Below are 25,499 nucleotides of genomic sequence, written 5' to 3' on the forward strand. Positions count from 1 at the left end.
CTTGTTCACCTAGGAAGATGGTAGAGGTCATAGTTTTAGAAAGTGATTTGAAAGATGGTTTGACAAACTGCTGCTACACTATATATCTTAAAGATGATGCATAATGTCACCTTGCCATTCTGTTAAGGAGCAGTCTATAATTAAGGTGGAGAACTAGACAGAAATTCAAAAGACTGCTGTGCCCAAAATAGTGCTGTACTTTTTGGTACTGTTCGAGCTGCACTCCAGAAAATGAAAACTTTGGTCACACTCCAGAAAATAAGCAACAGAAGGTAACTAAAAAGGCAATACGTGGAGAAAAAATGAAGTACGAAGGTAAACTAGCCAAGAATATAAAGGAGGATAGTAAAAGCTTCTTTAGGTATGCGAAAATGAAAAAAAATAGTTAAGACCAAAATTGGGCCCTTGAAGACAGAAACGGGTGAATTTATTATGGGGAACAAGGAAATGGCAGACGAGTTGAGCAGGTACTTTGGATCTGTCTTCACTAGGGAAGACACAAACAATCTCCCAGATATAATAGTGGCCAAAGGACCTAGGATAATGGATGAACTGAAGGAAATTTATATTAGGCAGGAAATGGTGTTGGATAGACTGTTGGGTCTGAAGGCTGATAAGTCCCTGGGACCTGATAGTCTGCATCCCAGGGTACTTAAGGAGGTGGCTTTAGAAATCGTGGACGCATTGGTAATCATTTTCCGATGTTCTATAGATTCAGGATCAGTTCCCGTGGATTGGAGGGTGGCTAATGTTGTCCCTCTCTTCAAGAAGAGAGGAAGAGAGAAAACAGGGAATTATAGACCGGTTAGCCTGACGTCGGTGGTGGGAAAGATGCTGGAGTCAATTATCAAAGATGAAATTACGACACATAGCAGTAACAGGATCGGTCCGAGTCAGCATGGATTTACGAAGGGGAAATCGTGCTTGACTAATCTTCTGGAATTTTTTGAGGATGTAACTATGAAAATGGAGAAGGAAGAGCCAGTGGATGTAGTGTACCTGGACTTGCAGAAAGCCTTTGATAAAGTCCCACATAGCAGATTAGTGGGCAAAATTAGGGCATATGGTATTGGGGGCAGAGTACTGACATGGATTGAAAATTGGCTGGCTGACACAAAACAAAGATTAGCAATTAATGGGTCCCTTTCGGAATAGCAGGCGGTGACCAGTGGGGTACCGCAGGGTTCAATGCTGGGACTGCAGCTGTTTACAATATATATTAATGATTTAGATGAGGGAATTAAAAATAACATTAGCAAATTTGCTGATGACACAAAGCCAGGTGGCAGTGTGAAATGTGAGGAGGATGTTATGAGAATGCAGGGTGACTTGGACAGGCTGAGTGAGTGGGCAGATGCATGGCAGATGCAGTTTAATGTGGATAAATGTGAGGTTATCCACTTTGGTGGTAAGAACAGGAAGGCAGATTATTATCTAAATGGAGTCAAGTTAGGAAAAGGGGAAGTACAAAAAGATCTAGGTGTTCTTGTACATCAGTCACTGAAAGCAAGCATGCAGGTACAGCAGGCAGTGAAGAAAGCTAATAGCATGCTGGCCTTCATAACAAGGGGAATTGAGTATAAGAGCAAAGGAGTCCTTCTGCAGCTGTACAGGGCCCTGGTGAGACCACACCTGGAGTACTGTGTGCAGATTTGGTCTCCAAATTTGAGGAAGGACATTCTTGCTATTGAGGGAGTGCAGTGTAGGTTCACAAGGTTAATTCCCAGGATGGCGGGACTGTCATATGTCGAAAGATTGAAGCGACTGGGCTTGTATACTCTGGAATTTCGAAGGCTGACAGGGGATTTTATTGAAACACATAAGTTTATTAGGGGGTTGGACACGCTGGAGGCAGGAAGCATGTTCCCACTGATGGGTGAGTCCAGAACCAGAGGCCACAGTTTAAGAATAAGGGGTAGGCCATTTAGAATGGAGTTGAGGAAAAACTTCTTCACCCAGAGAGTAGTGGATGTATGGAATGCTCTGCCCCAGAAGGCTGTGGAGGCCAAGTCTCTGGATGCTTTCAAGAAAGAGTTAGATAGAGCTCTTAAAGAGAGCGGAATCAAAGGTTATGGGGATAAGGTAGGAACTGGATACCGATTGTGGATGATCAGCCATGATCACAGTGAATGGCGGTGCTGGCTCAAAGGGCCGAATGGCCTACTCCTGCACCTATTGTCTATTGTGTATAAAATGAAAACTTTGGTCACACTCTAGACTTATGCCTAGCGATACACTGCAGATACCCAAAAGTGAATGGCCATTTGGGCTATGAGGTGAATTCAGAGAGGCTTCAGAGGATGCAGGAAATGAAGTGAATTCATAAAAACATAGCAGATAAAATATAAGATGGAAATAATCAAAAATAGTGACAAAATAAATAGAAAGTTGGAATACTTTTCAAATGATGTAAGAAGTGTAGTGTTCAAACAAACCTGGGTACCCTCACACATGAATCACTGACAATTAACATGTAGATACAAGGAAACAATTAGGAAGCAAACTAGATTTTGACCTGCATAGAGTACAAAATAGAGAAGCATTTGTGAGAAGGCATGTGGAACTTAGTAAACAGGTCCAATTTCACAACCTTAAAAACTGATATACTTTCAATTGGGGGGGTGTGCTTAAGTCAATTCCATGAAATGACTTTCAGTGACATCAGTCCAATGTATCTGCCATCCTTGTTCTTCTGGGTGGTTTGCTTTTGGAAGAAAGATTTAGCAGATTAAATCTACAGGATACATAGAGTTGATGTTTTCCCCACTGGGGTGTTTAAAACCAGGGTTCAAAGTCTCACAAGAAGAGGTCAACCATTCAGGGCTGAGATAAGAAAATAATTACATGATTCACCACCCAGAAAAACTGTAGGTATGTAATCGCTTTGCATATTGAAGACAGAGATCAATAGATTTTTATTTATTCTGGGAATCAAGGGATATAAAAATCAAGCTTGTTGTCATATGCACACATGTGCGCACAGGTGAAATGAAAAACTTCCTTGCAGCAACATCACAGGCACATAAGCATCATATATAGCATTCTCAAGAAAAACAAATTAAACACAAATTATACCCAATTTTTAAAAGAAGGAACATAATTAGAACTAAAAAGTCAATTTTAGTGCAAAGTGATCAAAATGGTCGAAGTGTTGCTAAATTCTAAGGTTGAGTCAGTTGGTTCAAGAACTGCAGAGTTGAAGGGAAATAGCTGTTCTTGAACCAGGTGGTGTGGGAATGCAGAGGGATCTGTGTACTCTCCCATATGATTTAAAAAAAGGTTGTGCATATACCGAAAATAAATACAAGAATTTAATACAAACATATGCAGGTTATGCTTCAGTAATGCAGAGCACTAATGAGACCATATCTGGAGTACCATTCCTGGAAAAGACAGATTGCCTTGAAGTCTTGAAGAGGGAGAAGGGACTTGAGTAAAACATAACAGATCCAGGAGACTGGACCAGGTGATGTAGACAGTATGATTCCTCTCAGAGGAACTCAAAGCAGGGATCACTATTTTAAAATGACAGTTCCCTCATTTAAGACATATCAGGTGATTTTTTTTCTTCCCCACACAGAAAAACAGGAGTCTTTAGAACTCTTATGTAAAGGATAGTGGAAGCAGAACCTTAAATAAAGAAGTAGGTAGATATTTCAAAGTAAATTTTATTATTAAAATACGCATGTCACCATATAGTAGCGTGAAATTCATTTTCTTGCAGGCCTTCACAGTGGAACAAAGAAATACAATAGAATCAAATGAAAATCTACACACAAAGACTGACAAACAAGCAATCTGGGGGGTGGGGTAGGAAGTGGGAAGGGGGAGGGGGGTGTGGGAGTGTGGGTGTGGGGGAGGGTCTGGAGGTGGGTAAGGGGGAGGGGAGGGAAAGGAGGGAAGGGGAGGGAGGTGGGGAAGGAGGGAAGGGAAGGGGAGAGAGGAGGGAAGGGAAGGGGAGAGGCAGAGGGAAGGGAAGGGGCGGTGGGAGGGAGGAATAGATGGCTAGGTATTACTGAGCATGAGTGTTCAGAATGGATTTCAACTTATATACATATATACAGTACTACATATATATTAGGTACTTAGGCAACCTAGATTTTTTAATATAAATTTTTGTTTTAGATGTTTATTTTGTCTTCTGTATCAGTGTCAGAAGAAAAGAGCAAAATTTTGATTTCTAAACATTCTTTTTCCAAAAAATTAAATGCTAAAGAATTTTTTGTATTTTGTTAAAGAAAGTAACATATTAATAGACCATTTTTCAAAAAAAAACTTTGTAGGTATATAGCCCAGTGCATGATTAAACAAAGATAACAAACAGGTGTTAACGATCAATGACATTATGAGCTGAATGAACTAAATTTATTAACTGAAACTGTAACGTGTGTAGAAGGAATCAAACTGGGCAAAGGACAACTAAACTAAAAGGTGAGGGTATGGCAGGAGTGACAGTTTAACCTTTAAATCATCAATTCTTAAACATTCAAGAGTGAGCATAGCAACAAGACACAAGGTGGTCGTCCCGCATCAGCAAGACCTCTCCCAAGTAGAAATTTCGCAACAGACAGGAATTTCAAGATGGGCTGTCCAAGCTCTTCTAAAGAAGCACAAAGAAATGGGAAAGGTTGAGGACCAGAAACACAGTGGTCAGCCATGGAAACTGAATGCAGTTGATGATCGATACATCAAAATAACCCTTCAAAATCGGAAGAAGTCCAGCACTGCTATCAGCTCTGAACTCATAGAAACTACCGGAACCCAAGTACACCCCTCTACAGTCCAGAGTAGTCTTGACAGAAGTGGTCTTCATGGAAGAGATACTGCCAAAAAGCCATTCCTCCAAAATGGAAACAAAGTCAAGTAACCCACCTACACACAAAATCACGAGGACTGGGGGCTGAACAATGTCAGCAAGTGCTCTGGAATGACCAGTCAAAATTTGAAATTTTTGGCTCAAACAGGAAGCAGTTTGTCTGCAGAAGAGCAAGAGAGCATTACTTGGATGAGTGTCTGCAGACAATAGTGAAACACAGCAGAGTTTCCCTGAAAGTTTGGGGGCTGCATTTCTGTAAAGGGATCTGGTGATCTAGTCAGAATTAATGGGATCCTCAGTGCTGAGAAGTACAAACAGATTGTCATCCATCATGCAATACCATCAGGGAGGCATCCGATCAGTCCCATCGTTATTCTGCAGCAGGACAATGACCCCCAACACACAGCCAAGGTCAAAGAGCTACCTTCAGTGAAAAGCAGAACAAGGAGTTCTGCACAGATGGTATGGCCTCCTCAAGCCCTGATCTCTACATCATTGACCTGTCTGGGATTAATGGAGAGACAGAAGCAAGCAAGACAGCCATAGTCTACAGAAGAGCTATGGCAAGCTCTCCGAGATGCTTGGAACAACCTATGAACCAATTTTCTTATAAACTGCATGACATTATAGCTTAGAGAATGATGCACTTTTAAAGGCAAAGGGTGGTCACACTAAATAAAGTTTTGATTTTGTTTTTTTACTGTTTATGGCTCTTTATATTGATTTTTTTGATATATGAAAACTTTTAATTTAATTATTTTCTTCACTTTAGCAGATTTTTTTTACATAGGCCTAAGACTTACTTCTGCCCCATTTATATGCCTAAGATTTCTTACTCTTGTGTGATAAGGTCTTTCCTGACTGGCAGGGGGGGAGGGGGCAGGGTGTTACTCTGCTTGGCCAGAGAGACTTGTGGCTGTGAAACAATCTCAGGTTCTGGGGCTTCTTCTGTGGTTGACGTAGGAGTTGACTCTGGGATTGCAGGAAGTGGTTCTGACAGCTCTGAACACCTTTTTGCTCTAACAATTGATTCTGCTCTCAACTGATGAATATGTTGTCTCCAGATGACTTCAGATGCAATCTCCACTGTGTAAGAGAGCGATTCAGTTCTGTCCTTAAGCTTTCCAAGTATCCACTTTTGATCACCTCTGTAGTCCCTTGCAAGGACTGCTTTTCCTGAAGTGAAACATCCAACCGACTTGTTTAAGGAGCCGTCAATTTGTCTTTCTGAGAGTGGGTTTGAGCAGATTCAAGTGTGACAACCCAAGAACAGCATAGCATATGAGTTGTTTGTTGTGGAGTGTGCTGCATTGCGATATGCAAGGTGCAAATTGGTAGGCTTCTAACTCAACGTCACTGTAGTGTGCTCTGTAGACATTGCTCACTGTGTTCTTCAAACTCTGGACAAACCTTTCTGCTAAGCTATTTGTAGCTGGGCACTAATGGCACATATATAACTTATTCCATTCATTTTCAGGAATGACTGAAACTGTTCCGCAACAGACTGTGGTCCATTGTCACTGACGAAGGGTTCTGTTTGATAAGAGGATTCACAACACATGAACACTGTGCAAGACTGCAGCAAAGGCTATTGGGACCACTTCTGGCCACTTTGTAGCTGCATCCATTACTGCCAAGAAATCTGTGCCCATGAATGGTCTGGTACAATCCATAATGATCCTTTGCCAGGGCAATGCTAGTCATTCCCAGGGATGGAGAGGTGCTGCTCTCAGCATCCCCTGGATGTGATGGCATCCCAAAACAGTGCATGGCAAGCTACATGATCTGTTGATATATCCCAGGGCACCTGACAAAGTTTCAAGCCAACTTTCATCAAAGTTGCTGGTGAACGCAGCAGGCCAGGCAGCATCTGTAGGAAGAGGTGCAGTCGACGTTTCAGGCCGAGACCCTTCGTCAGGACGAAGTCTCGGCCTGAAACGTCGACTGCACCTCTTCCTACAGAGGCTGCCTGGCCTGCTGCGTTCACCAGCAACTTTGATGTGTGTTGCTTGAATTTCCAGCATCTGCAGAATTCCTGTTGTTGAAGCCAACTTTCATTTTGACTTTGCCTAGATGATTGACATGTAGCTCCTCCAACACTTTAGCTCTCAGCCTGGATGGTACCGAAACTCTCAATCCCTACATAAGGCAACCCCTGTCAAGGGCAAGTTCATTCCTGCACTGGTAAAAATGGAGGAACTGGAATTTCTGCTGCACATTCCAGCCATCGTGGGTGGCCATATAGACTTCAGAATCAGGATCAGGTTTATTATCACCGGCATGTGATGTGAAGTTTGTTAACTTAGCAGCAGCAGTTCAATGCAATACAGAATCTAGCAGAGAGAGAAAAAAAATAATAAATAAACAAGTAAATCAATTAAGTATATAGAATAGATTACAAAAAATGTGCAAAAGCAGAAATACTTGGATATTATTATTTATTTATTTAGCAATACAGCTCTGAGTAGGCTCTTCCAGTCCTTCAAGACACACCACCCCAACAACCCCGACAAACAGGATTAACCCTAACCCAATCATGAGACAATTTACAATGGCCAATTAACATACCCAATGCATCTTTGGACTTTGAGAGGAAATCAGAGGACTTGGGGAAAACCTTCCTCGGGGAGGATGTAGAAAACAATGCCAGAATGGCAATGCCATTGTAACCACAATGCCTGAGGAGGATGTTAGAAGGGCCTTCCTGAAGATAAATCCAAGGAAGGTGACGGGTCCAGATGGCATCCCAGGATGGGTTCTCCGGGCCTGTGCAAGCGAGCTAGCTGGAGTGTTTGCTGACATCTTCAACTGCTCCTTGTTTCAGTCTAAGATCCCCTTGTGTTTTAAGAAGGCAACGATAATCCCAGTGCTGAAGAAGAGCAAGGTGGCATGCCTAAATGACTATCGACCTGTGGCTCTGACGTCAATTGCTATGAAGTCTTTCGAGAGGTTGGTTATGGCACATATCAACCACAGCCTACCGGTCAACCTCAACGCTTTGCAATTTGCCTGCCGGAGCAACAGGTCAATGGCAGATGCCATCTCTCTGGCCCTACATTCCTCCTTAGAACACCTGGAGAATAAAGATGCACACGTAAGACTCCTTTTCATTGACTACAGCTCTGCCTTTAATACCATCATTCCAAATATACTGATTCCTAAGCTCTGGAACCTGGGCCTTAGCACTCAGATCTGCAGCTGGATCTTCAACTTCCTCACAGACAGGACCCAGGCTGTAAAAATAGGGGACAAGCTCTCCCCTACAATCACTCTGAGCACCAGTGCCCCACAAGGCTGTGTACTCAGCCCCCTGCTGTACTCACTGTACACCCATGATTGTGTAGCCAAGTTTCCATCAAACTCAATATATAAGTTTGCTGATGACACAACAATTGTAAGCCATATCTTGGGTAATGATGAGTTTGAGTACAGAGAGGAAATTAAGAACCTGTTGGCATGGTGCGAAGAAAATAACCTATCCCTCAACGTCAGCAAGAGGAAGGAATTAGTTGTCGACTTCAGAAGGAGTAGCGGACCACACGACCCAATTTACATCAGTGGTGCGCAAGTGGAACAGGTCAAAAGCCTTAAGTTCCTCAGGGTCAATATCACGAATGACCTGACTTGGTCCAACCAAGCAAAGTTCACTGCCACGAAGGCCCACCAGCTCCTTTACACCCTAAGAAAACTGAAGAAATTTGGCCTGTCCCCTAAAACCCTCACTAATTTTTATAGATGCACCTTTGAAAGCATTCTTCTAGAGTGCATCACAATGTGGTATGGAAGTTGTCCTGTCCAAGACCGAAAGAAGCTGAAGAAGATCGTGAACACGGTGCAGCACATCACACAAATCAATCTTCCGTCCTTGGATTCACTTTACACCGCATGCTGTCGGAGCAGTGCTGCCAGGATAATCAAGGACACTACCCACCCAGCCAACACACTTGCCTCTCGGCTTTTTTGCACTACCTTACTTTCCATTTTTCTGTTTTCTATTTATGACTTATAATTTAAATTTTTAACATTTACTAATTTTTAGTATTTTTAATATAATCCAGGGAGTGGGAAGCACAGAATCAAATATTGCTGTGATGATTGTACGTTCTAGTATCAATCGTTTGACAACAATAAAGTATAAAGTATAAATAATTGAACTTCAAAATCCAAAATGCCCCAAGCTGCAATAGTGTCGCACTAACCGCTACACTACCATGGTGCCCTAAACTGCAGGCTTTAGTTCGGTATCTTTGAAATACTGTTTCAACTTATTTTGTGGAATGACTGAAACAGCCAAGCCAATGTCTAGTTCCATTTTAATTAATTTGCCATTCACTTCTGGTGCAAGCCATATTGCTAGTCTCTTGTTAGATCTCACATTGTAAATCTCAAGGCTACTCAGTCTTGCGTCACTCTCACAATTAACAGATTTTTCATCAACAGCATGCAGATTAGTGAAAATGTAACGATTTCCTATGCAGTCCATTTATCTTTGTCAGCTTGACATGCTCTTTGTATGTGTCCTACTTTGTTGATTTTCTGCACTTTTTGCCTTTACACCTGCATTGGTCCAGTATACATAAGCCCCTGCTATAATGGTAACAATTTATTCGACCAGGCGGGTTTCTGTTTAGACATTGCAATTTTGTTCACACTCACTTCCGTTCCTGACTGCAACTCAATTGCATCTGTCTGCTGTTTCCATTCCAGTCTCAACCGCTCTTTCAAATGTGAGTTGTGCTTCAGTTAGGAGCCATTTCTTGGAAGAGTTCACAAACTAAATGATCTCTCAGTGCATCATTAAGCTCATCACTGAATTGACGATGCTCAGACAATTTCTTCAATTCAGCCACATTCACTGAAATGGACTCCTCTTTCTTTTGATTCCACTTATGAAACCTTAAACTTTCTGCAATCAACAATGGTTTTGGTTTTACCTGCATTACTTTTGTGCTATTAGCAAAGATCATTTTGGCTGGTTTGGTTGCAGCAGTTAAACCTCTAAGCAAACTGAATGCCTTTCCGCCTACTGCACTCAGTAACATTGGCACTCGCTTTTCATTGATTATTTCATTTGCTTCAACATACAGTTCAATTCGTTCACTTTAAATAATCCAATTATCTGTTGTGCAGTCGAACCTGATTATCTTTGCAATGCTGCCAACTATTTCTGCTTTTTTAAAAAAATATATTACTATTATCACCCAGTACTCACTTTCTATGATCCCTGAATTTTGTCTGTATTCTGCCTTTTTTAAAAAACTCTACCATCTGTTCCCTTCTGAGGAACATGTGCTGCACTTTTTTTTAATATAAACTTTTTTTTTATTCATCTCAGGTTTCTTTTAAAACTTAATTATCATCACTGTCGTTTTGCAATTCCAGAAGCTAATTGAAATAAAAACACAGGAAAACGTGTCAACTTCATTTTTTACTTTAGATTGGCGCGCATTTACGACGTGGTGGCATAATGACATATTATATTACTCAAATATTACTGAAATACACAACAGTTATGCTATTCCTGGACACTAGTTTAATTGAAGCCTGCTTGAAGCAGTTACCCTAGGCTGCTAAATTAAGAGGTTAAAGCTGTCAGTAGACACTCAAGGTAGTCTTCAGTACTCAGCTAGGAACACCGCCTGGACCAGTTGCTTTCAGTAGGCTCACCCTCCTGAAAGATGCTCTCATATCCTCCTCAGAGCTGAAATCACAGGTTGTGGGAATCCATGAATGTGCCTTCATGTTCTGTAGGCCAACCTTCAAGATGCCATAACTGCATTCCTGAGTCAAGTTCACCAAATCCTTCAAGAGACTGTAAAGTCGCTATTTCGTTCACACAGTTCAAAAGGATGTTTCTTAAAGAGAAATTAAGACTGCAGATTACAGAAATAGTAGCTCAGAAGTATATCTTACAGTTTTATGAGCTACCCACAAAATGTCACCAGCTCCATCTTGAACAGAACCTTAACATTTTGAAAAATTATCACAAGTAGATGGGTGGAAACTTTCAACAATTATCCAGTCCATCAATATATTCGTAAAACTTCTTTGCCACCTGTACAGTGCAATCACACCTTGCTCTGGAATTTGACAAAGGCAGCACCCTCAGAAGATGATTAAGACTGGGAAAATTCAAAGATCAAGACATTGCAACATAATTGTGCAGCAATAAAGAACAATTAAATTCTGATGATAAATGTATTGTTATGGAGGAGGAACTGCTCAAGACACATTATTCTCACAAGCGACTAGTAGAGAAAGGGGTGAAGCACTTTCACCATATTCATCCAGCTGTTAAATCTCATCTTCCTCCTGAAGGTCAATCAAGGTAACTGAATTCACCCTGCATTATCATAATAGAGAATAGGGTGGAAAAGTGGTTAGCATTGCTGCCTCTCATCTGAAGAGCAGCTGGTTTAATCCTCTCCTCAGGTTTGCGCGTGTGGAGTTTGTACGTCCTCCTAGTGATGGCAATGGTACCCTAAGGTACTCCGGTTTCTTCTCAAATCTTAAAAATGTGCTGATGCATTGATTAGCTACTGAAAATTATCCCTTGATGTAGGCAAGTGTTAGAAGCTTCAAAGCTTCAATAGAGTCATAAAGCAATACAGTACAATTACAGGCCTTTCAGCCCAGCAAGTCCATGTTGACCATAGTGCAAATCCAGCTGGTCACAATTTCCTCTGTTCAATGGGCACAAGAAGAGAAAAGTTGTACATGTATAGTGACATAAGGGAGGAAGTGAAACTGAGTCTAATGGAAATTCCCTGTTGGTAGTTGGGATACATCAACTGTTCTGACTTGTTCTGACTTTAAAATGTGAGGGACTACTACACATCAGTTGACAGCATGAACCAATGCTAATATGCTCAATACAGCCATTGACAGTTCAGATCAGCTATACTGTCACAAATGAATGCAGCAAAGATTATGAGAGCAGGTGAAATTCTGATGGTAATATCAACTACTTGAGTTCATTAAGTTCAACTACGAGATCCAGCACTTTGGCTTCATGTTTCATCAAAGTCTTAGTGCAAACAAGAGCAGAAATCGCTGGTTGAAATGGAATAATTGCCCTTGACATTGAGGCCATTCCAGGCTGAGCATAGCATCAGGAAGCCAAGCATCCAGGTTGTAAGCTGTTGAATTAAATAACTAACCAAAAGAGCATTGATGTTCTACTCATTATCATTCGTCATCTCTAATGTCTGCTGTATGATATTCTTTTGCATTCCTGACATTACTAAGTAATGGAAAATTTGAGAGTCAGACAGCAAGTTGTTCACCACAAAATATTCGATGTCTTTCATGCTACTGGAAAATAAAGCACTTATGTACCTGGTGTCATTATATGCATTTTGAGAATAACCAACATTCACTGCTAGAAGAATTTCAAACAAGGGAAAATAATTAAATATTAGGGAGTTGTCATTTAAAACTGGTACATTAAAGTTTATTCAGACAGAATATGATAAATTACTGTTATTTTCTACCTCAGAGATATGTGCAGACTAGATTATTGTGGGTATTTAGAGAAAGTTGATAAATTTTTGGAAGTGTAGGCAATTAAGGGAACTACCATGGAGGAGGAGAAAAGGCTAGGGACAGATTAGCCATGATGAATGCAGAGTTTAGGAGGGTTAGCGGTGCCTTACGATGACTTCTTTGCTTGCATCTTCAGAAACAGTTCTATTTCCATCTTTAATATCTCTATTTTTCCCTTTCAGGGTTCTTTTGAAGACCCTGACCTGGAGTTACACGCTGACTACGATTCTTTGCGGGAATGCGACCTGCTCTTGTGGTTTCATAACTGGCCGGTTGTTCAGCACGCCAAGGGCTCAGCCTAAGAACTCCACTCGCCTTCAGAGGACCGAGATTTCATGGCTCTGGAGACAGGGGCAATCAGAGGTCAGTGTCTGAGCGTGTGTGACTGGTGTGTCATGGGAGATGGAAGATCTAAGGCTGTGTCCCCAGACCCGAGATCTTTGGGCACAGTGCTCAGAAAAAGCAACGCAATGGACTTTTAACATCGTAAACCAGCGAGTTGTTTGTTATGTCTCCCCTCTCGCTGTGAAATGGAGACACCTCTTTCTCCTTTATTAGAGAGAAAGAAAGCCTGTCGTATATCGAATGCCGGGTGAACAATGTAGTCTTTGGAGTACTGCAAGTCTGTGTCTTTGCTGTTGCCTTGCTCATGCTTGAGTGCTCAGTGACAGGTGCCGATGCTTTTTTTTTGCTGGGGGGTGGGGTCTGTTGCTTGCTGCCACTTACGTGCGGGAGGGAGGGGAGCTAGGGTGGGGGGATTTTGGGGTTCTAACGTTTAACTGTCATTCATACTTTGGGGGCAGTCCTCTGTTTTCATGGATGGTTGCGAAGAAAAAGCATTTCAGGATATATATTGTATACATTTCTCCGACATTAAATGTACCTTTGAAACCTTTGATATTGAATGGGAGGGCAAGCTCGGGGAACCCCGTGGCTTATACCTGCTACTATTTTCTAATATGCTATACCTCCCCATCAAGATAATTCACAAGAAATCTGATTCTTTCACAAAACTATGATCAGAAATGAAAAGGGAAAGTGAAAAACAATAAACCATACTGGCATGGGGAAGGATTGCCTGCCTTTTTCAAAAGTTGCTTTGATAAGAGAAATAAAGTTGTTTGAAGTCAATAAAACTGAATTTATTGCTAACGAGTATGGATCCAATTACAGATTGTTATATCTGGATAAAAATAATGAGCAATTGAACAGATCCATGCTTTATTCTTTAGATGAGAGAGTGAAATACTCAAGAATGTGTGACTGAGGATCTGCAACAGCTTCTAAATTATATCAAAAGTACCAACAGCTTCAAGAGTGGTATTGGATACAGGTGATATCTCAAGTAGTTTGAAGATAAAAGTAAAAAAACTGGGTTATTTCAATTTGAAAAGTTACACATGGAAGTATTAAGTACGGTGCAAGTTCAAAAGTCTATTTTCAATTGTCGGTACTGAGTGAAACAAAGACCACTGTGAACATGTCGTTTCTGGAAGTGCAAATACTCCTGGAAATCAGGTGCTCAATATAACTGAAGAGTCTAAAAGCCTTTCTGCTAAGCCAATGAAAATCATAAAACTTACTGGAAACGTAAAAGAAAACTGTTAACACTGAATAGGTTAGGCAGTAGCTGTGGATGCTGGTAACACATTCTTAAATAATGGTATAGGAAGATCAGGATGAATTTATACTTCCTGATAAGTGAATATCATTGAGGAAGTAAAAAAATCAAATTCCATGCATCAATTGATAATTTTATTTTAGTCAATGGGCCAGAATCTTTTTCCAAATAAACATTTTGAATATATCATTTCAGCTACAATATAGAATCAGACAATAAAACAGAAAACGCTGAAAACGCGGAGCAGTGCTCTGGTGAACAACAGATTTCACATTAATGATCCTTCTTCAGAAAAGGAAAGGTAATAAAAGCAGCATACTTTAAGTTACAGAAATGAAAGGGTTGGAGAGAAGAGAGGGCTTGTCATGGATAGGTTGGAGATTAAAGTTGTCCAAGTGATGTTTAATTGCTTTGGGATATCTAAAACAGAAGAATGAAAGTAAGTGAATTATAACTGATTCATCTGGATGCATGTGAATAAAGGAAGCATAATGAGCAAAGATAGTGCATGATTCATCTATGGCCATTATCCTAGAAAGCAAGTGTACCATTTTGGATACTACTGGGGGACGGGCTGTAGGGTGGGGGGGGGAGAGAATGATGTTCACGAGAAAGCAGCAACATCAGCCACCAGCTTTATAGCATGAGGCCTGAGGCTCAGTAGGGAAGAGGGATGGCGGAAAGCTCTAGTGATCAAAAGACTCAATAGTCAAGGGGCAAAGAGGAGATCTTGTGGCCATAAAAAAAGACCCTAAGATGGTGTTTTTCCTCCCTGGTGCCAGACTCAAGTACTTCTCTGGGATGTTGCCAAAAACTCTCAGAGGAGTGTGGAGAGGGGGTTCTGAGCATCAATAACTCATTGTGCCCATTGGCATGAAATAGCATAGAAAAAAAAGGGGATGAATGCAGAGACTGAATACAAAGAGTTAGGAAAAGGGTTAAATAGCAGAACCTCAAGAACAGTAATCCCTGAATTATTGCTCGTGCCACATACCAGTAAGGGTAACAACAGGAGGATAAAGCAATTGAATGAGTGGCAAAATTTGTTGTAGGGGGCAAGTTCCAATTTTTTGGACCATAGGTATCTTTTGTGGGATAGAGGTGACCTGTAGACAGGGACAGTTTCCATCTGAATAGGAGTATGATGAATACCTTGGGGCAGGCAAATTTGCTAGTGCTGGTCAAGAACATTTAAACCAGACTTGCAGGGGTGTGGAATCCAAAGCAGAAGTAGGACAGATGGGAGACTGAAAGTTGAGGCGGAATTCATTGACACTGTGGTCAATAGACAGGACAGGCAGCAGCATGACAGGGAGCAATGACAGACAGCTGGATTAAATTTCATTTTTTTCAATGAATGACGTCTGACGGGTAAGACATGAATAGCTGTGTGAAACTGAGATATTACAGCCATAACAGAAACATGACCTCAGGAGAGACAGGACCGGAAGCTTAACGTTGAGAAAAAAAAATTGCAGGAGCTCTGGCTGAGAATACAGTATATGCATCATTGTTAAAATGAATGAGATGTCAGAAGATTGGAGGGTGGTAATGTTGTGCCTTTAAGAAGGGCTGCAAATAAAATAAACTGGAAAGTATAGATCAGTAAATATAACATCTGTGGTAGATTATTTACCAGAGGAGACTCTGAAGGATAAGATATAGAAGCATTTGGAAAGACAAAGGTTGATTAGGGATAGTCATCACAGCATTGTGCACAGAAGTGTGTCATTAAATTCACTGCGTTTTTAAATAAGTCACAAAGAAGGTCAATGAGGGAAGTTAGGTCAATATGGACTTTAGAAAGGCCTTAATAAGGTTCAGCGTGGTAGATGCAGTAGAAGGATACACTCAGTGGCCATTATATTACTGTCAGTACCTCCAGTTGAACTTTTTTTGTGTGTTTTTTCCCCTAGCCATCAGTCTGTGGTTTTGTATTGCCATGTGCTCTTGTTTGTTTTCATGCCCCATGTGCTCCTGTCCCCGCTCCTGCTCTACTCCAGCTGTATTACTGAGTACTCTGCCTCTCACCTGTTTTGCATTATTACCTGTTTTGCTGCCACTTCTGTCTCATTGTGCTCCACCTATCAACTGCCTCTCTGTTTATTGCTCAGTATTTTAGTTCTGTGTTTTTACCTGTTTGTTGTCAGATTGTGCCAGTGAATTTTCTTGAGTGTTTCCAGCATTTGTATCTGTACTCTGTCCATCTGAATATTGCCTCCGCCTGTTTCCCCATTCTGGGTTCTTGGATTTCTCTGTATGTTTTGATCTCTGCCTGAACTTTGATGTTGACCTCATTTGCACCTTGGGATTTGTTACTCAATTAATATCACTGTGTTCACAGTACTGGGTCTGCGATTGGATCCCTGCTCCAGCACCCTGACAGTACAATCTGAGAGCTGCCCTGGAAAAACAGGGGATGATGCTGGGGAGACACCAGAACCAGCTGTGGGAGTGGAGGGCAGTGGAGTCGCTTTCTGCCAATGTAGCCGATCTTGTGACCCAGATTCAGTCACTCCAGCCGTCCCAGAGCGCCCATCAACATTCTGCGACTGCATCTTCCACCCCATCCTCTGCATTCCCACTTACTCCTCCCATCCAAAAGCCCTGTCTGCTTCCGCCAGAAAAGTACTCAGGTGAGCCCGGTACCTGCCACTCTTTTTTTTTTCAGTGCACCCTCATTTTTGAATTACAACCAACAATCTTTCCGACTGATTGAGCCAAGGTGGCCTACGTCATCACTCAACTGTCCGGTCGGGCGAGAAAATGGGGAACAGCCATCTGGGAGGCAGGCTCACCTTTCTGCATCAGTTTTCAGTTATTTTCTGAGATGAGTGAAGTGTTTGATCGCTCCAAACACGGGAGAGAGGCTGCCTGTGAAATGCTGCACATGCACCAGGGGCGCAGACCTGTGTCAGATTACGCCATTGAGTTCCAGACCCCAGCCATCTCCAGCAGTTGGAACTCGGAGGCACAGTACGACACCTTCCTGAACAGCCTCTCCGAAGACATCAAAGATGAGCTGATCACCAAGGACCTTCCCACCACCTTTGAAGCCCTGGTGGATTTGGCCATCCGTATTGAAGTTCGCCTTCAGCAGTGCCACAGAGGGAGGGGTTCCAGAGGGTCCTTGGGGGCACTGGGTGATTTCCAAGATCATCAGTCTACATTGCCCTGTCGTTTGCCCCCATCTGCAATTCCCGTTCCAGAGCCTGAAGCTATGAAGGTTGACTGTACCCGCCTGACGCTGACCAAAGGAGAAAGGAGAATCAGCACCCATTCCTGTCTGTACTGTGGCCAACCAGACCACTTCATCCCCACCTGCCCGGTGAAAGCCAAGCGCTCACCAGTAGGACGAGGAGTACTGGTGAGCGTGACCCCTGTCCGGCCCTCCTCGACACCACTCACTCTCATACCTACTTCTCTGGCGTCGGGTGTCCAACGGCAAGCAGTCTCAGTCTTGGTTGATTCTAGTGCAGAGGGGTATTTTATCGATTCCGGCTTGGCTGGCCAGTGGGGATTAGTCATGTCTGCTCTCCAGTCACCATTTGTGGTCAACATCTTGAATGGTCAGATACTGGCTAACATCACCCATGTCATGGCCCTGGTGAGTCAGTTTATCCGGCAACCATCATGAACAGTTAACCCTTTGTGTTATTGACTCTCCTCAAGCTCCCATTGTCGTGGGCCATCCCTGGTTAGTTAAACACAACCCCCACATTGACTGGCTCAGTTGCAAGATTGTAGGCTGGAGCCCATTCTGTCACTCCCACTGCCTCTGCCATGCTCAGATCCCCTTGTCTCCAAGCCCAGGACCTGCCCCCCCCAAAGGAATTTCTGGACCTTTGTGCCATCCCTCCTGAATACATGGATATCAAGACTGTGTTTAACAAGTCCCGGGCCACTTCCCTACGGCCTCATCATCCATATCATTATGCCACTGTCCTCTTGCCTGGCACATCTCCCCCAAGGGGCCACCTGTATTCCCTGTCTGTACCTGAAATAAAAGTCATGAGTAAGTACATTCAAGAGTGTTTGGCTGCAGGCATCATCCGGCCATCTTCCTTCTCTGCTGGTGCCAGTTTTTTCTTTGTTGAAAAGGACGGCTCCTTACATCCATGCATTGATTACCAGGGACTGAATGAAGTCACTGTTAAGAACCATTACCCTCTTCCGCTCATGACCTTGGCATGTGAACTACTGCAAGGCGCCTCAGTTTTCACCAAGCTCGATCTCTGTAACGACCATCACCTTGTTCGCATCCGCGAAGGGTATGAGTAGAAGACTGCCTTCAACACCACCTCAGGCCATTACGAGTATCTGGTCATGCCATTCGGTCTCACCAATATCCCCCGCCGTCTTCCAAGCCCTAGTAAATGACGTTCTCAGGGACATGCTGAACCGATTTGTTTTTGTGTATCTTGCTGACATTTTGGTTTTTTTTTTCTAAGTCCCTTGCTGAACACACAAGTCACGTCCGCAGAGTTCTCCAGTGCCTTCTGGAGAACCAGCTCTTTGTGAAGGCTGAGAAATGTGAATTTCATCACACACAATACTGTCTCCTTCCTGGGGTATGTAATTTCAGGTGGTTCCATTCAGATGGACCAACAGAAGGTCAAAGCAGTGGTCAAATGGCCCCAAACTTCGACTCGTCAGGAGTTGCAATGCTTCTTGGGCTTCACTAACTTCTATTGCCACTTTATCAGAAATTGCAATACACTGGCTGCACCACTCACTGCTCTTACCTCATCGGCTGTCAGATTCTCCTGGTCCCCTGCTGCTGAAAAAGCATTCTCTGACCTGAAGAAACATTTCACCTCTGCCCTCATCCTGATTCAACCCGACACCGACTGGCAATTCATTGTGGATGCGTCTGACATTGGCATAGGAGCTGTTCTCTCTCAGCGCTCAGCCAAGGATGAGAATGCACACCCCTGCGCCGCCTTCTCTCGCCGCCTCACTCACACGGAGCGGAATTACAATGTCAGAAAGCAGGAACTGCTGGCTGTGAAGCCAGCTCTGGAGGAGTGGAGGCATTGGCTGGAGGGAGCCAAGGTGCCATTCTTAGTCTGGACTGATCACAAGAATCTGGAATATATCCATGATGCGTTGCCTAAGTCTATAACCTGCAGTTTTGGAGCTTGCATAACTGCAAATCAGGCTTGTGGTCAGGAGGTGTGCACAGATGTTCATCCTCTCCTTTCATTTATTTTCTGTTTTCATTTAGAGATACAGCATGGTAATAGGCCATTCTGGCCTAACAAGCCCATGTCACCCTATTACATCCATATGACCTGCTAACTCAGAGCAGGAATGTAAGAGTAAACTGGAGCACCCACACAGTCATGGGGAGAACATTTTGATTTAAATCAGCTCTTTTCCAAACTATAACATACCTAGATTCTAACAGTTGCCAAAGCACTTTGTGATGCTATATTCAGCACTACATGGGGAGGATGCAGGTGGCTTTACTCTGCAGCACGCAATTAGCAGGGTAACTGCACTGTGCTTCACATGAAGCTTGCAAAGTGGGTTGCAAATGATATTTTCAAGTTTCAAGTTCCTAGAAACCTAGGTGCATTATTTGTGCGCGTACTAATTTTTAATGGTTTACGTCATTGTGGCCTCTGCAGGGGCACAGTGGATGAATGCTTGATGGTTCCAGTGGACAATTATTTGAGGTTTTTAGGATTATCACCACCACCCAGCATCAGACCAACAAAAATGTGCACCGCAGAAAAAGTGGAGCATTACTAGAACTAGGGGACATTGCCAAAATATTCAGGGGAGAAGATTTAAGACGGAGATGAGGAGAAACTGCTTTTTCCAGAGAGTGGTGAATCTGTGGAATTCAATGCCCAGGGAAGCAGTTGAGGCTTCCTCACTAAATATATCTAAGAAACAGATAGCTTTTACATAGTAAGGGAATTAAGGGTTATAGGGAAAAGGCAGGTAGATGGAGCTGAGTTTACACAGATCAGCCATGATCTTATTGAATGGCGGGGCAGGCTCGATGGGCCGGATGGCCTACTCCTGCTCCTATTTCTTATGTTATGTTCTTATCTCAAGCTCCCCTTCACTCTCCACTGCATTCATCCCACCTTCCATGTGTCCTGCATCAAGCCTTTTATGAGCCACTCCCTGTGTCCTATCCCCCACCCACAGCTTATCAATGGGTCAGAGGCCTTCACGGTGAGTCAACTGTTGGATGTTTATCACCAGGGCCGTGGCCTCCAGTACCTTGTGGACTGGGAGGGCTACGGTCCTGAAGAAAGGTGCTGGGTTCCCGCCCATAACATCCTGGACCCCTCTCTCATCAGGGACTTCCATCGCCAGCATCCAGCTCTAACTGCCGTGATGCCAGGAGGTGTCCATTGGGGGGGGGGGGGGGGAGGCGGGGAAATACTGTCAGTACTTCCAGTTGAACTTTGTCTTTTTGTGTGTGTTTTCCCCTAGCTGTCAGTATATGGTTTTGTACTGCCATGTGCTCTTGTTTGTTTTCAATCCCCATGTGCTCCTGTCCCCGCTCCTGCTCTGGCCCCTGTATTACTGAGTACTCCACTTACATAGAACGTAGAATAGTACAGCACAGACCCTTCGGCCCACAATGTTGTGCTGACCCTCAAACCCTGCCTCCCACATAAGCTCCCACCTTAAATTCCTCCATATACCTGTCTAGTAGCCTCTTAAACTTCACTAGAGTATCTGCCTCCACCACTGACTCAGGCGGTACATTCCAGGCACCAACCACTCTCTGAGCAAAAAATCTTCCTCTAATATCCCCCTTGAACTTCCCACCCCTTACCTTAAAGCCATGTCCTCTTGTATTGAGCAGTGGTGCCCTGGGGAAGAGGCACTAGCTATCCACTCTATCTATTCCTCTTAATACCTTGTATACCTCTATTATGTCTCCTCTCATCCCCCTTCTCTCCAAAGAGTAAAGCCCTAGCTCCATTAATCTCTGATCATAATGCATACTCTCTAAACCAAGCAGCATCCTGGTAAATCTCCTCTGTACCCTTTCCAATGCTTCCACATCCTTCCTATAGTGAGGCGACCAGAACTGGACACAGTACTCCAAGTGTGGCCTAACACTTCTCACATGTTTCTCATCATTACCTGTTTTGCTGCCACTTCTGTCTCATTGTGCTCCACCTATCATCTGCCTCTCTGTTTACTGCTCAGTGTATTTCAGTCATGTTTTCACCTGTTTGTTGTCAGATTGTGCCAGTGAATTTTCCTGAGCCTTTCCAGCATTCGTATCTGTACTCTGTCTGTCTGAATATCGACTCTACCTGTTTCCCGATTCTGGTTTTTGGATTCCTCTGGGTGCTTTGATCTCTGCCTGAACTTTGATGTTGACTTTGTTTACACCTCTGGATTTGTTACTCAATTAATATCACTGTGTGCATGGTACTGGGTCTGCGACTGGATACCTGCTCCAGCACCCTGACAATTAGGTACATCTGAACACCTGCTTGTTATTGCATAGATCTAATCGACCAACAACATGGCAGCAACTCAATGTATAAAAGCATGCAGACATGGTCAAGAGGTGCACTTGTTCCAATCAAACATCAGAATAGGGAAGCCATGTGATTCTATACCTCCATCAGGAAGGAGGTACAGAAGCCTGAAGGCTCATACTCATCGATTCAGGAACAGCTTCTTCCCCTCTACCATCCAATTTCTAAGTGGACATTAAACCATGAACACTCCTGCACTTTTTTTATTCATTCTGTTTTTGCACTACTATTTTTATAAAATACTTAAAATATACAGTACATTTATTTACTGTAATTCCTTTTTCTATATTTATCATGTATTGCATTATACTGCTGCCATTAAGTCAACAAATTTCACAACATATGCCAATGATATTAACCCTGATTCTGATTCTAAGTGACTTTAACCATGGAATGATTGTTGGTGCCAAACTGAATGGTTTGAGTATCTCAGAAACTGCAGATCTTCTCAGATTTCTATGTACAACAGTCACCAGGTTTCATAGATAGTACAAAAAAAATCCAGTGAGCAGCAGATCTATGGGCAATAAAACTTTGTTAATGAGTGAGGTCAGAGGAGAAAAGCCAGATTGGTTCATGCTGATAGGAAAGGAAGACAATAGCAACTCAACCATAAATCTTGAAGTGGATGGGCTAAAGCAGCAAAGTCCATGAACATATACTCAGTGGCCACTTCATTAAACAGAGGAGGTACCCAATAAAGTGGCCACTGAATGTAGATCACATAAGATCTAAGGGGAACTAGCTAACTGGATATAGAATCCAATCACAAACAAGAGAAAATATGCAGATGCTGGAAATCCAAGCAACACACACAATATGCAGCATCCATGGAAAAGAGTACTGTTGATGTTTTGAGCCAAAACCCTTCAGCAGGTCTGCTGAGTTCCTCCAGCATTTTGTGTGTGTTAACTAGATATAGAATTAGCTTGTTGGCAGGAACCAGAGGGTGATGGTGCAAGGTTGCATTTCAGACTGGAAGTCTGTGACTAGTGACGTCTACAGAGGTCAGTGTTAGGCCCATTGCTATTGTCATCTTTATATGGTTGGCTATGTATTAGTCATGGTGAGTAAGTCTGTAGATGACATCAAAGCAGGCAGTGATGTTGACAGGGAAGATGGTTAAACACACAAAATGGTGGAGAAACTCAGCAGGCTAGACAGCATCTATGGAAAAAAGTACATTCGACATTTCAGGCTGAGACCCTTCAGCAGGACTGGAGAAAAAAAGATGAGGTGTAGATTTTAAAGGTGGGGGGAGAGGTGAGAGTAAAACAAGGTGATAGATGAAACTGGGAGAGGGAGAGATGAGGTAAAGAGCTGGTGAAAGCGATACAGAGCTGGAGAAGGAAGAGTCTGATAGGAGGGGACAAAGGAGCCATGGAAGAAAGAAAAGGGGGAGGAGCACCAGAGGGAGGCAATGGGCAGGTAAGGAGATAAGGTGAGAGAGGGAAAGGGGGATGGGAAATGGTGAAGGGGTCAGGGGAATTACCAGAAGTTCAAGAAATCAATGTTCAGGCCATCAGGTTGGAGGCTATCCAGATGGAATAAAAGGCGTTGTTCCTCCAACCTGAGTGTGGCTTCGTTGCGACAGTAGAGGAGGCCATGCATTGACATATCGGAATGGGAATGGGAAGTGGAATTAAAATAGGTGACCACTGGGAGATCCCACTTCTTCTGGCCGATATACAGGAGACCACATTGGGAGCACCGGACACAGTATATGACCCCAACAAACTCACAGGTGAAGCGTTGCCTCACCTGGAAGGACTGTTTGGGGACTTAGACTTCTTCACAGCCTGTTACTTGTAATAATGTCACCCCCTTCTCTCGACTCCTCTGTCTCCGATGCACCTGCTTTCAGGGTGAGGCTTTTCATTCCAGAACAAAGGAGATGTCATCCCATTTCAAAGAAAGGGGCTTCCTGTCCTCTGCCATCAATGTTGCCCTCAAACCGCACCAGGGATAGGCTTCCTCTTGTCCTCCTCTACCACTCCACCAGCCTCCAGGACCAACACATAATTCTCCAAACTTCTGCCATCTCCAAAAGGATCCCACCACCAAGCACATCTCCCCCCCCCCACCACCACTATCTGCTTTCCACAGGGATCGCTTTCTATACGACTCCTTTGTCCATTCGTCCATCCCCACTGATCTCCCTCCTGGCATATATCCTTGTAAGCAGAACAAGTGCTATACTTGCCCCTACATCTCCTCACTCACTACAACTCAAGGCCCCAAACAGTCCTTTCAGGAGAGGCGTCACTTCACCTTTGAGTCTGTTGGGGTCATATACTGTGTCCAGTGCTCCCAGTGTGGTCTCCTGTATACCAGTGAGACCTGATGTAGATTAGGAGACCACTTCACCGAGTATCTACGCTCCCTCTGCCAGAAGAAGCGGATCGTCCAGAGGTCACCCATTGTAATTCCACTTCCTATTCCGATATGCTAATCCATGGCCTTCTCTACATAGGGCACACTCAGGTTGGAGGAACACCACCTAGTATTCCATCTGAGTAGCCTCCAACCTGATGGCATGAACATAGATTTCTCAAACTTCTGGTAATACTCACCTCCCCTCACCATTCCCCATCCCCTTTCTTCTCTCTCTTACCTGATCTCCTTGCCTGTCCTTTGCCCTCCACTGGTGCTCCTCCCCCCCCCTTTCTTCCATGGCTTTCTGTCCTTTCTTATCAGACTTCCCCTTCTCCAGCACGGCATCTCTTTCACCAATCAACTTCCCAGCTCTTTACTTCATCCCTCCGCCTTCAGGTTTCACCTGTCACCTTGTGTTTCTCTCTCCCTTCCCCCACCTTTTAAATTTACTCATCTTTTTTTCTCCAGTCTGTCAAAGGGTCTCGGCCCAAAACATTGACTGTACTTTTTTCCATAGATGCTGCCTGGCCTGCTGAGTTCCTCCAGCATTTTGTGTGTGTTGCTTGGATTTCCAGCAACTGCATTTTCTCTTGTTTGTGAAGAAGGTTATCCAGAATTACAATAATAGCTGCCTTGTGCAGCTGGATCCTGGACTTCCTGTCAGATCGCCAGCAGGTGGTAAGAGTGGGCTCCCTCACCTCCACCCCTCTGACTTTCAACATGAGAGCCCCTCAGGGCTGTGCACTAAGTCCCCTCCTTTACTCCCTCCCTGTATACCTATGACTATGTTGCCACCCACAGCTCTAATCAGCTAATCAAATGTGCCGACAACACTACATTGATTTGCCTAATCTCAAACAATAACGAGGTGGCCTACAGGTAAGAAGTCATCTCTTCCCTGGTTGTGGATTACAGGAGGATAGAGATAGGCTAACCTCTATTGACATCAATGGATCTGGGATTGAGAAGTAAACAGCCTTAAATTCCTCAGCATCCACATTACCGAGGACCTCTTGTGGTCTGTACACACCAGCTGTGTGGTGAAAAAGGCACAACAGCGCCGCTTTCATATCAGATGGTTGAAGAAGTTTGGTATGGGCCCCCAAATACTAAGAACTTTCTACAGGGACACAATTGAGAGCATCCTGACTGGCTGCATCACTGCCTGGTATGGAAACTGTACCACCCTTAATCACAGGATTCTACAGTGAGTGGTGCAGACAGCCCAGTGCATCTGCAGTTGTGAACTTCCCATGATTCAGGATATTTACAAAGGCAGGTGTGGAAAAAAGGGCCTGTAGGATCACTGGGGACCCAAGTCAACACAACCACCATCTATTCCAGCTGCTACCATCTGGGAAACAGTACCGCAGCATAAAAGCCAGGACAAACAGGCTCCAGGACAGCCTCTTCCACCAAGCCATCAGACTGATTTGAGTGTATTTCTTTGTTACATTGACTGTTCTATTTATTATAAATTACTATGATTGCACATTGCACATTTAGACAGAGACATAATGAAAAGACTTTTACTCCCCATGTATGTGAAGGATGTAAGAAATGAAGTCAATTCAATTCAATTCAATAAGGATGGGACTTTCAAAAAAAGTGAATC

At 43.4% G+C, this 25,499-nt stretch overlaps 1 protein-coding gene across 9 annotated transcripts in view; it reads right to left on the bottom strand.

Moving 5' to 3' along the window:
• ralgps2 (Ral GEF with PH domain and SH3 binding motif 2) overlaps window positions 1-25,499 on the bottom strand; it is a 566,060-nt gene that overhangs the window by 300,600 nt on the left and 239,961 nt on the right. The gene's annotated exons all lie outside the window — the stretch shown is intronic.

The sequence above is a fragment of the Mobula hypostoma genome, chromosome 12 (genome assembly GCF_963921235.1).
Source record: "Mobula hypostoma chromosome 12, sMobHyp1.1, whole genome shotgun sequence".
Taxonomy (NCBI): Eukaryota; Metazoa; Chordata; class Chondrichthyes; order Myliobatiformes; family Myliobatidae; genus Mobula; species Mobula hypostoma.